Source organism: Dasypus novemcinctus, chromosome 2, assembly GCF_030445035.2.
Source record: "Dasypus novemcinctus isolate mDasNov1 chromosome 2, mDasNov1.1.hap2, whole genome shotgun sequence".
Classification (NCBI taxonomy): Eukaryota; Metazoa; Chordata; class Mammalia; order Cingulata; family Dasypodidae; genus Dasypus; species Dasypus novemcinctus.
The window spans coordinates 143,304,515-143,316,844 of record NC_080674.1 but is presented as its reverse complement, the minus strand read 5'-3'; positions in this window follow the sequence as shown (position 1 = coordinate 143,316,844).

The following is a 12,330-nucleotide window of genomic DNA, read 5'->3' as shown; positions in this document are numbered from 1 at the left end:
GGGATTGCCTTGGCCAAGGGTGAGGCTAAGGATGATAGAATAACAGGAACTGGATTTACTTTCCCACCCTAAGCAACTAAAAAACCATACAAAATATAAGAAACAGCAATTTCCAGACATTTGACTATATTTGTCATCCCCAAGAAAAGGAAAACCAATCAGGTCAGCTATACCTGGTCACAGATTGCTGCCTACAGAGAGTTTCTAGGCCACAGCAAGGAGGGGGAACCCAGCGGTCTCCCTGAGTTGAGAATTTGGGGAGACCAAGGCAGCTGGAATTTGCAGATCAAAATACCAGAAAGGAAAGAGCTGCAAACAGAAGAAAGAGTGGCACAGAGTTCTGGAGATCTGCAGGAGTTTATCTTCACCTGAGAATTGATCATCGTATGTATGTAAAGACAGTACCCAAGACTGGGAAGGAGTCACTAGAAAGAAGCAGCTAGAATATCATCAGTGTCCATACAGAGCCAGGAGTGGTTCATGTTCCCACGAGCCAGGGTAGAAAAACCTCAGTATACATGGGACATCAAGTAGAGTTACTCAGAAGGTATTGTCTGATTAGTGGGGAAAATTAGCCCTCAACTAAAGACTGTTCTGGTCTCTGTTAATGAAACTTAAAAGTAAGCCTCAGTTTTGTGTGATCCATGTATCTTTAAAAAAAAAAAAGCTAATAAAAAATTGACTATAAAGGGGAAAAAAGTAAGCCTCAGGGGAGCACATGTGACTCAAGTGGCTGAGCACCCACCCCCCACATGGGAGGTTCCAGGTCTGGTTCCTGGTGCCTCCTGAATAAACAAATACAAACAACAAGCAAAACAAATGAGAAAACTAACTCAGGGAAGCTGATGTGGCTCAGTGGTTGAGCACTGGCTTCCCACATACGAGGTACTGGATTCAATCTCTGGTCACTGGTAACACCCCCGCCCCAAAAAAGAAAGAAAAGTAAGCCTCAGAAGGATCAAACTGTTTCTATATAACTTAAATGCATCCCAGACCAAACTCAAGGGTATTAAAGGAGCATAAAAATTTCCAGCACCTGGCAAGGTAAAATCACAAAGTCTTGCATCAAATAAAAAATTATCAGGTTAGCAAAGAAACAGGAGAATACCAAACATAATGAGGAGAAAAATCTATCAAAAGAAACAGACCCGGGGAAGTGGATGTGGCTCAAGCATTTGGGCACCCACCTACCACATGGGAGGTCCCAGGTTCAGTTTCCAGTACCTTCTAGAGAAGATGAGCAAGACAGCAAACTGACCCAATGGATTGGCATGGCGAGCTGACACAACAACAAGATGATTCACAAAGGAAACATAAAGGAGAAATACAATAAGAGACACAACAAGGTGGGGAGCAGAAGTGGCTCAAGGGATTGAGCACCTCTTTCCTACATGAGGTCCTGGGTTCAGTCCCGGTGCCTCCTAAAGAAAAGATGAGAAGACGAGCTTACACAGAGGACACACAATGAATGGACAGAGAGCAGACAGCAAGCCCAAATGATGGGGGGGGGGGGGGGGGAGAAATAAATAAATAAAATAACTCTTTAAAAAAAAAAAGAAACAGACCCAGAAATAATACAGATAGAATTAGTAGACAAGGACATTTCAAAGATTATTATAACTATATTCCCTACTTTCAAGAAGGTGGAAGGAAATATGGAGTTTTAAGGAGAAACATTGAAGATATAAAAAGACCCAAACTGAACTTCTACATGAAAATATACAATGTCTGTAATGAAAAATACATTTGATGAAGTTAAAGGAAATTAGACACTGCAGAAGGAAATATTGGTGAACTTGAACACAGAACAACAGAAATTATTTGAAAACGAAACACAGAGCAAGAAAACTGAGAAATAAATGAAAAGGGCATCAGTGAACCCTGGGACAACTTCAAGAGGACTAGTATACATATAATTGGAGTCCCAGAAGGAGAGGAGAGAAGGATATGGACAGAAAAAATAGTTGACAGAATAACTGCTGAAAATTATCCCAACTTAATGGCAAACTGATCTACAGATTTGTTACAATCTTGATCAAAACATCAGCAGGCATTTTGGGGGAGAAATTAGCCAGTTGAATATATATGGCAATGTAAAGGACCAAGGATAACTAATCAAGAGAGTGTGGTATTCACATAAAGATAGACATACAGGTAAATGAAGCATAAGAGAGAGTCTAAAAATAGATCCAGACATATGTGGTGAACTGATTTTTGACAAAGGAACCAAGGCAACTTAACAGGAAAGGGATAGTGTTGTAACAAATTGTGTTAGAGCAATTGGGTATCTATAGGCAAAAGAATAAACCTTGACTCTTACCTCACACTATATATAAAAGTTAATTTAAAATATATTGCAGACCTAAATTTAAGAGCTAAAACTACAAACATATAAAAGAAAATGTTGAGAAAAATCTTGACCTTTGGTTTGGCAAGCATTTCTTGAATGACATGAAAAGCACAAATTATTAAAGAAAACATCAACAAATTAGATGTCATCAAAATTTTTAACTTTTACTTGTTAAAACACATTCTTATGAAAAATCAAAAGGCAAGCCAAAGACTGGAAGAAAATATTTGTAAAACATCTGACAAAGAACTTGTATCTGGAATATATCAGGAGCTCTTGTAACTGGATAATAAGACAAACAACCCAATTTTTAAAATGGGAAAAAGATTTGATTAGTCACTTCATTAAAAAAAGACGTACGTTTGTCAAGTAAGTTTATGAAATGAGACTCAACCAAAATTAGTTATTAGAGAAATGCAAATTAAAGTTACAATGAGATACCACTGCATATTCACTAGAACGGCTAAAATTTCAAAGGAGTGTCCATGTTAAGTGTTAGAGAACATGTGGAGGAATGGAAAACTCTCATCACTTGCTGGTAGGAATATAATATGGTACAACCACTTTAGATAATAAATTGTCACTTTCTTAAAAAGCTAAACATACACTTACATTACAACCCAGGCATTCTACTCCTAGATGTTTATCCAGAGAGAAATGAAAACGCATGTCCACACAAAGACTTATACATGAATGTTCATTGCAACTTTATTTTAGTAGCCAAAACTGGAAAAAATCCAAATGTCCATCAACAGGTGAATGGGTAAACACCTGGTGGTGTATTCATGCAATTGAATACTACTCAAAGAGGAAAAACTATTGGTAGATGCAACAACATGGACGGACCACAAAATAATTATACTAATTGAAAGACGCCAGACCAAAAAAGAGCATATAATGGATGGTTCCATTTATTGAATAGTCTAGAAAACACAAATTAATCTATAGTGACAGAAAGGAGATTATTATTTGCTGGCAATGGTGGGGAAGGGAATAGGGAGAGAGGAGCAGACTTACAAGGGCCCAAGGAAACTCTTGAGGATGCTAAATACGTTCATTATCTTGATGTGGGCATATTTTTATTGGTATTTACATATATCGAAACTCAGCAAATTGTGCACTTCAAATATGTATAATTTACTGTTTATCAATTATACCTCAAGCTATAAATAAGAAGAAATCCTTTTTGCCAGAGCTATGAAAAAAGGGGTGAGGCTGGATGTCCAGTCCCAGAACACCTGGCCGGGAACTGGCTGACCAGCCCCCCTTTCCTGTGTACCTCCAGGCCAACTTGGTGGGGGCTGGTCTTACCGCTTAGCAGCTGGGGCCACGGACTTCACACTCCAGGCCCTGACACCTGAGATGCAACCACGGGTTTGAGCAGCGGCGGTCACAGTCTCACACTCTGGCTGGGAGACTCTCTTCCTGCCATTTAACCTGCTCAGTGATGGTCTAATGGCAAAAAATAAATAAAAGGAAAGGCTTGTGGGGTGTCTCAGGCGCTGATGACAGCTGCACAAAAACCTGCTGTGGTTATGAGAAGTTCAATGTGATCAGCTCCTCGCTTGCTTGCTTTGGGCCCAAAGCCCACATTACCTCCTTTTATAAGCTTTAATATCCCTTGGAAACCCTCTCCCTTTACATTCTCCATCTCTTCTCTGGAACATCTCCAGAGGGGTCTATGATTGGGTTGCATACAAGTTTCCGATCTCACAACTTCCTTTCAGTCATAAATCACCTCTTACACACTTGCTTTTTCCTTCTCATTGTTCTTCCATATTAATAGCCCCAAATCCTGGGAGCATTCGAGAACGGTTCCAATTTTGGTTTGAAAATCAATTTGGAAACTAATGGTTGTCTTTTCTCAGACTTCCAATCCCTCAGGGAAGGTCAGTTCCTACAAACTGGCCAAGCCAGGGATGGGGGGCCTGGCTTGGTAAGCTGCCCCGTTTTTAAAGACTCGCTATTTTCTCTTGAAATACTTGATGCTTTGGTCTCCGTGTTTTTCTTTTAACTCTGTCTCTAAAATTAAAATGTTAATTCAGGGCTGGGGCACCTAATGCTTTCAGTTGTATGAACTGGTAGATCATGTTTAAAAATAGCGCATTTTAGGATAGTCAATTATTATTATGAAAGCAGAAGAATAAATATGAAATTGGATTCTGGTATTTAAAAGGCTCTGATATTCTTCTCAGTGTTTTGTAACATCCTTCCAAATCAGCTCTACTTCCTCCTTAAGCTGCTGACCTTTTGCAGGGAAAGTGAGAAAGTGTCAGTTCTCGTTAAAAGCTGACGGGGTGCAGCTCCTCACCGGATAGGGTAGCGATCTTCTGCTGGCAAATGGGTCTCCCCCCAGAATCAGGTGGCTGGAATATGTGTTCAGGGGCTGCGGAAACACCCTTTCGGCTGTGTTTCTTTGGGAAGATGAAAGAGGAGCCCCTCACACACAGTGCGTTGACTTAAGTGGTCCACTCCTCAAACCAGAGCTGAGAAATAGAGCAGATGCCAAAGCAGGAGGGTTAGCCAAGGGCACGATGGTGGGCGAGGAGCCCTGCTGGAGCACCTCCTGCGGAAAGAGGGAAGGCCAGCGCAGCGCCCTCAGCCCGCTCCAGGGCTGGGCTTTGTCCGGCGTCCTCCAGGCCACCCAGGGCCCGCCTGGTCACACCTTTGAATTGCAAGCTGGAGCTCAAGTTGGAAAGGATGCCTTTTCTTTTCTCTTCAGCCCTTATTCTGCATCTAATATTAGAATCAGATTTTCCTTCTTTCCCTGAACAGCTGGGGAGGGACCCCAGTTGGTCCACTGTGCCATGGCCACAGGCTCCCACCTCTCAGCCAAGGGAGGGGCTACAGTATGATGCCAGGGAGGGATTGTTTATTTAGGAGCCGCTCCCTCAAGCTCCCTCTCTGAGAAGCCATCAACATATCAAGAGGCTGATATAGTCTCCCATCTCCCATTGGGGGAGGGAGGCTATTAATCTATTCATTAGTGTGAAACAATATCTCTTTTGAACCTGATATATCTAATTGTTGAAGAGAACAAAACCTGACAATTACAGACAGAGACAGGCAAAGAGCATCTGCTCCCATGACGTCAGGACTTCTTCCAGCGGCTCACAAGGCACCTGGAGTCTCACTCCTGGCTCCACTGAGTTGGAATCCTGTTGGGGAAAAGTGATACTACTACTAACAATAATAGGATAACATTTACTGAGTCCTTGCTTCATACCACATACCGAGCAAAGCACTTTGCACGCCCTATCGGATTTAGTTCTCACAACACTCAGACTTGTGTACTTTTATCTCCATCCTACAAATGAGGAAACCAAATCTCAAAATCATGAAACAATTTGCCTAAAGTGATACAGCCAGGAAGCAGCAGAGCTAGAACTCTGCCTCTGTCCCTGCTCTGGCCCTGCTCCGGCCCTGCTGGCTCGGAAGCCCGTGCTCTTACCCACCACGCTGCGTCCATCCCCTGAAAAGACTGCACTGGGGGGTCTGGGAACCCCCTCTGGAAAGCCTCTGGACAGGAGCTCTATTCAAGAACTGCACAACAGCTTGCACAATGGGCCATTTACTCCACGTTCCCCAGAGAGCACCCGGGATCTGCATGGTAAGGTGGGGTGCTGTGGGCTAACCAGTCACCAAGAACCCAGAGAGGCAGGCCTGGTGATTCTCCCATTTCACAGATGAGAAACCTAAGACTAAGAGAAGCCAAGTGACCCTCTCAAAGACACAGAGCACCTCAGTGGCAAAGCTGAAACTTGAATCCAGGTCTACTGCCCTGAAATCCAGTATGACCTGAGAAACATATCTACAAAGGCTTCTACGTGAGTTTACTAACACACTCCCAGATCATTGATCTTTCAGTTGCTGTGTCATTATTCTGGCTTTCAAGCGAAGGTTTGCAAAGTACCCACCATGCCCATTTATGTACGAGAAGTCCATCTCTGCTAGATTGAGCTTGCCACTGTTGAACCCAAAGTCCTCTAATTCAAAAAAAAATTAAAAAGGTAATGGTGTGAGTCTCCAAGTTTGAGTACAGCATGCTGGCTCTCCAGCCTAGATGGGACAAGGAATTGCACTGCCGTTCCTTCAGTCATTCGCCCTTCAGGCACCATGGGCCAGTGGCCACAGGCTCTTGAGACATACTTAGAGGAGTGTGTCCTCCTCTACACACGAAGGCTCTTTAACAAGAACTATGTGACTGTCTGATGGTAGCTAATTGGCTAGCACGTAAGCCAGAGTGCCTGAGAGTTGATGCCCCTAAAGTGGCCCTCAGCTAATGGCAGGCTGGGGTGGGGGTTCATCAAACACCCCCAGTCTCTTTACCATGCAGCTGGGATTACTCTGAGGCATGCTCCATATTATCTCACCAACCTCCCAGCAGGACCAACTTCAGTTGCCCACAGAAGTAACCTGCTCGATTACATACCCTTAATTTGTACCCTTGCCTTCCCTTCCCAACAGTTTCTGTGCAGAAGTCTCCTCTCCCACCTCTAACCCCCACAGAATCTTGTTTATGGCTCTTTTCTTAGGATGCAAGACAGGTTGAGAGCTCAGGCTGTGGATCTGGATGTGGGCCTCAGTTACATCCCTGACAGGTTGCACTAGCCTCGGCACAGTAGCTGACCTCACACAGCTGCAGTTATTTCAAAGGTAAAATGAAGGTTTCACAAGTTCACTGACATCACAGAATAGGTGTGGCACTAGGGTGAGATGCGTGTGCATGACAAGAATTTGCCCCATGCCGAGCACACACCGAGCGCTCACTGAAGGGTAGCTGCCATTGGCGGAGGTGGTGGTGGTGTGTTCTCATTGACATACCACTTCTTTTAAAATACCCAACACCGAGCTGTCTTTTCGAGGATACAGACCATGGGTGTTTCATCTCTGCCTCCCCCAGAGAGCCTCTCATGATATACCTGCCATGTTAAATCACTTTGTTTAATCTTTTCCTTGCCTATTCCTGGATGAAAGCAAAGGAGACATGCTAATCTGTTTAGGGAACATAGCCCTTAAAGCACACCTGCCTCTTCTTCTTCAGTCCTTGTTTGCTGCTCTGAGAGAGCTTGGGGGCTGGAGCAGGCAGCTGTGGCTTCTCACTTGAATTGTGATTTCACTTTTCTTACATTTATGTCTAGACAAATACCTCAGGGACAATACCTGTGTTTATCTGTCTCCATATTCTTCTATGCCAGGCCCATAGTAGGTGTTCAAAAAATGCCTGCTGATGGACTGAAATAATCTGATATGAATATGTAAAAAAACACCAGGCAGATGTCTTCAGGGTTCACATCAGTAACAGCAACAGCTGGATGTAGCCAGAGCCTGTCTAGCCTGATTTTTGAGAGAAGACCTTTCAGAAAGTAGAAGGTGGCAGATTGTTGCTACTTTTGTAACTTGGCTCTACTAGACGTTTTACTAATGTCAGGTTACATTTAACTTGGCTGGGTATATAAAGAGCTCAGACTCAGCTTTCAAATCCTAAGTCTGGAAGCCTCTCAGCTTCTAAGATCCTGAGTTTTAGTCATTTGGCCATTATGATGAAATCTTTACCCCTTATTAGCACCATTTATTAGCTGAGATTTTAAACACGTGATTAGAAATGACCTCAACTACCATTCCTGACTGCTTTTGAGGTGTTAAGACATCTTGATGTGCAAATGGGGCCATTTCCTGGCTCTGGGCAGGTCTGCCATTCAACTCTTGCACTGGCTGCTAAATCTCACAGAGCAGCCAGGACACACCTAAGGATTTGAAAATAGATATGTTTAGGAAGCGGCTATCACAGAGCCCATGCACGTAAATCCATGGGTGAGAATAGGGCCATCCCCAAGCCTAACTGAGAATCTACGGGTTGAGAATTGCCTGTAAAACAGTTCTAAACAAATTCTGGCTACATGGTAGAATCAGTCGGGGTGTTTAAGAAACTGCTTGTATCTGGGACCAGCATGAGGAATTAAATCAGAATCTCGGCAGGTGGGACACAGTAGGGGCGTTAGATGAATTCCACATGCTGTAATCCACAGACAGCCAGGGTTGAAACCAACTGCTATAAAGAGAGGATACTGATTTAACAACTTTAGCCATCCAGCTTTCTAGAAACAAGTAGATTAGAAGAGGGAAGGAGGAATGGTAAGAAGTGGGTGTACCAGGTATATCAGAAGGTGACAGCTAGGAAAAAGAGAAGAATGATGGAAATTAGATAATTTTTAAATCCTTTGGTCTTGGGCCATTCAATACAAAGCAAGGGTTCTTAACCATTTTTGTTCCATGGACCCCTTTGTCAGTCAGGTAAAAGCCACAGACCCCTTACTAAGTCCACACTGTACCATGTATTATTTAATAAATATATCATACCTGCACCAACATGTCCCCACAAGAGTAGTGTTTGCTTGAGTTTAAATTCAAGCTCATTGACCCCTTGTTAAGAACCCCTAATGTAAAGGAACTATCCCCCTTCCCATGATCCATGGCAGGTCAGATGTGCCTCAGCAGGGCACTTGCCATATTGAATCATGCACATGTCCTTTTGTTAATTATTAGATCTTGAGCTCCTTGAGGGAAGAAAACAGGTTTGATTCACCTTTACGCCACTGATGCCTGCTGTCGTGTCTGGACAAAGTAGAAGGTTTGTGGACTGAGCAAAACAGTGAGCAGGACTTTTCCACTCATGGATGCCCCTGAGGAAAAAAGGTTCAAAAAAGCCAGTGCAAGTGCTTTACCAACTGGAAAGAGTGTTTAAATGCCAGAGATTTTGTGGCCCTAAGGCATTCATTTGAAAGATGCTTATTTGGCACCTACTCTGTACCCATGGTGTCAAGCAGTGTGCTTGAAGGAGGCTTTGAGGTCTTGAAGGTGCCCAGGCTGTGGATCCAAACACCAGAGATGGAAAAGCATGGGGCATGTTCCAGAACCGATGAGATTCGCCAGGGCTCAGGGTGCAAGGGATGGGGGAAGGGCTGTTCCATGGACTCTTTAAGGAGATGAGAAGATGCAACACTTAGAGAAATATTCCTCTCAATGATGATAATTTTTCAAAATCTGCTCACAGGACTAATATTCTGTAATCTGGGGACTCTGCTTCTATGGTAAATCTTATTCCTGTAATTCTGGGTGAATGAGACATGGCTATAGCTACATCTCCCATCCAAACTCCTTCTTCCCTTCACTGTCGTCACCACCCTCTGTGCCCTAGGTCCTCCAAAATGAGCAAGACAGGGAGAAGGGAACAGCCTTCCTTTTCCAAATTAGTGGCACTTCCTCACCTGTTTCTAAAATCTCCAAATTCTTTCAGTCTCTCAATTGGGTTCCTGAAAGATGAAGTTGCCTTCTCCTGAATTATCTCTATCTGACTCCATGGTTAAAGAACCTCTATTAAAAGTCAAAGGTTTTCCCTAATCTTCCCAGAGCCCTCGTGCCCCTGGAATGAGGGCCCTGTTTTCAGCCTCAGCTGTAGATTGGTCATTGCTTCCAGAAGTTCCCCATGACTGCAAGAAAACATCTGAGGAGCAGAGGGATCTAGGCCAGGAGTAATTGGAATTGGATTTCAACCTGCTGAGTTCTTCCTGAGTATAAGCTCTTAATGTAAAAGATATCTGAAGACAGGAGATCACTGGGGTATTTTAGTGAAAAACCGCACCATTATTTCCAGGTCTGAAAATGCACAGATTACTGAAAATAGCCCTCTAATAAATGGGGAAGTTTTCCTCTCAGAGGAAATACAGAGCCTTGCCTGATCCCTGGGCTAGGGGCTGTTTCCCCCGACTTTTATGGACAGGCCACTGTGAGATGGAGGAGTTTACAAGACTTGGCTCAGGTCCCACATGAAACGGCGGCAGAGCAGGTCAAGGATCCCTGCGCCCTGCCTGCCCCACGGAAGGACCTCCTGTGACATATGGTTCACCTCTATCGCCGTTTCATGGAAATGTAGAACGTTACGTACCCAGGGAGTCAAGTCATACTTCTGGCATTTCACCGGACAGCGATGGAACTCGCAGTAGGCTTAAGGCACTCTGTGTCTTTGAGGAGTGTACATGTTCGAGGGGGAGAGGGAAGTACACAAAGACTGTACTACAGAGCAGGACCTGTAAAAGGTCCCACAAGAGTCAGACGACGTTGGAGGAAAACAAGAGACTGGGAGCAGACAGGCCAATGGAAGCTCAGAAGTCTTAGAGACAGGACTCGGGGGTGTATCGGATATTTTGTGAAACAGAATAACCATAATGCTTAAGAAAAATGGATATTTAATACAAATCGTTCATAATCCCAGTTCTCTTTGTAGCAGAATTTCCAATCCACATTAGTCTATGCCCACCCCTGGGATTCAGGCATGCTTGAGCTTGTCTGGAGAGCTGTGGGCCAAGCCACCAGGAGCCCATCTGCCTGAAAGATAGAAGAGCTTTCTGGGAAAGCAACAGGCATGACACCCTGGCCCATCAATAAGGCCGAGGGGGTTAAAAAGAGGAGCCTGTCGTGGTTTCTTTCCCTTGGATTTGAGTCCCAGCCCAGCCTTCGAAGCAATCAAGTGTGGGTTCATTAAGATCACATGTCCCTATTTCTGCAGAGAAGACAGAGACCTTGGCAGGTGCAGAGCCCTTTCAAGGCCTTCAGGGCTGGAGTGCCTGCTGGAAGTCATCGGTGCCTGGCAGGTGGCACAGGTATGGGCATTGCCCAGGTGGCAGGCTCCAGAGGCCGGGGCAAGTTCCTGGGGAGGGGCAGCTTGCCTGGGGTGGCGTTGTTCTGTGTGTCCACACAAGGTGGAGGACCAGAATCCTGCAATAACAGATAGATGTGAGAGTCGGCCAAATGAAGGTTGGTTCTATTAAAAAAAAAAAAAAAAAAAGTGGCCACATTTTTTTAACCCTAGATGAGAGTAACCCAAGGAAACAGAGCCCACATAACTATTTTCATTTCTGTGTGTTCTGTTCCAGTCCTCACCCACTCACACACATAACAATCACAGTATATGCTCTTCTGTAATTTGCTTTTTTGAATTTTATTTGCTCTATTACAAAATTAGGGGTGGGAGACATGGGAGAAGGCTTTCCATGCAGATGAAGCAATATGACTCTAGATTGGTGGTTCTCAACCAAAGGAATTTTGTCCCTTAGAGGACATTTGGCGACATCTAGAGAACTTTTTAATTGTCATGACTGGAGAAAGGACACTACTGGCATTTAGTGGGTAGAGGCAAGCAATGCTGCTAAACATCCTGCAATGGAGAGACAGCCCCTTACAGCAGAGAATTATCTGGCTCAAAATGTCAATAGTACTTCTGTTAAGGAACCCTGCTTTAGATGCAGAGGCCAGAAGGAAGTATTTGGGTAATCGTGAGTAGCCCAATTTTACTTGAATGTAGGATAGGTATAGATAACTTAGGAGAGGAAAACCAGGAAGTTAAGGCAAAATTGGAAGAGCCAAAATTTTATTCAGCGGGCAAAGGGGAGTCACGGAAAAGTTTCTACCAACAGAGAGGGAGCACCCAAGAGCTGACTCTTGAGGTTTTGACTTGAGTGACTAGTTGGCATCATTTTTACTAAGAGAGGCACCCAGGAGGAGAAGATCCGGAGAGTGGCACCTTCAGATACAGACACCATGGTGTTCCTGGGGACAGCACCAGGCGGAGTCATTCCAAGGGCAGCGAGAATGTGAGCTGGACCCAGCAGAGCGTGCCTGCCTGGGAGCCGGCTAGGTCAGGAGGCAACGATGCTGCCCCAGTGGGTGCACTCGGGGCGTCTTGAATGTGTGGAGAGGGATGGAAGGACACCCAGGCAGGGATCCTTCAGAGGCCGAAGGAGGAGAAGAGCAGGCCCTGGGGCTGGGAGAGGAATGGGCAAAAGAGTATCACAGAAGTCAAGGGTGCAGGGAGACTTGAGGACGGGGATGAGGCAAGTTGGAAAGTGCAAGATGGTCTGGCAGGGGGAGGAGAGCTGGGGAAAGGTCACCCCTGCCCTGCACAGGTAGGACATGATTTGAAT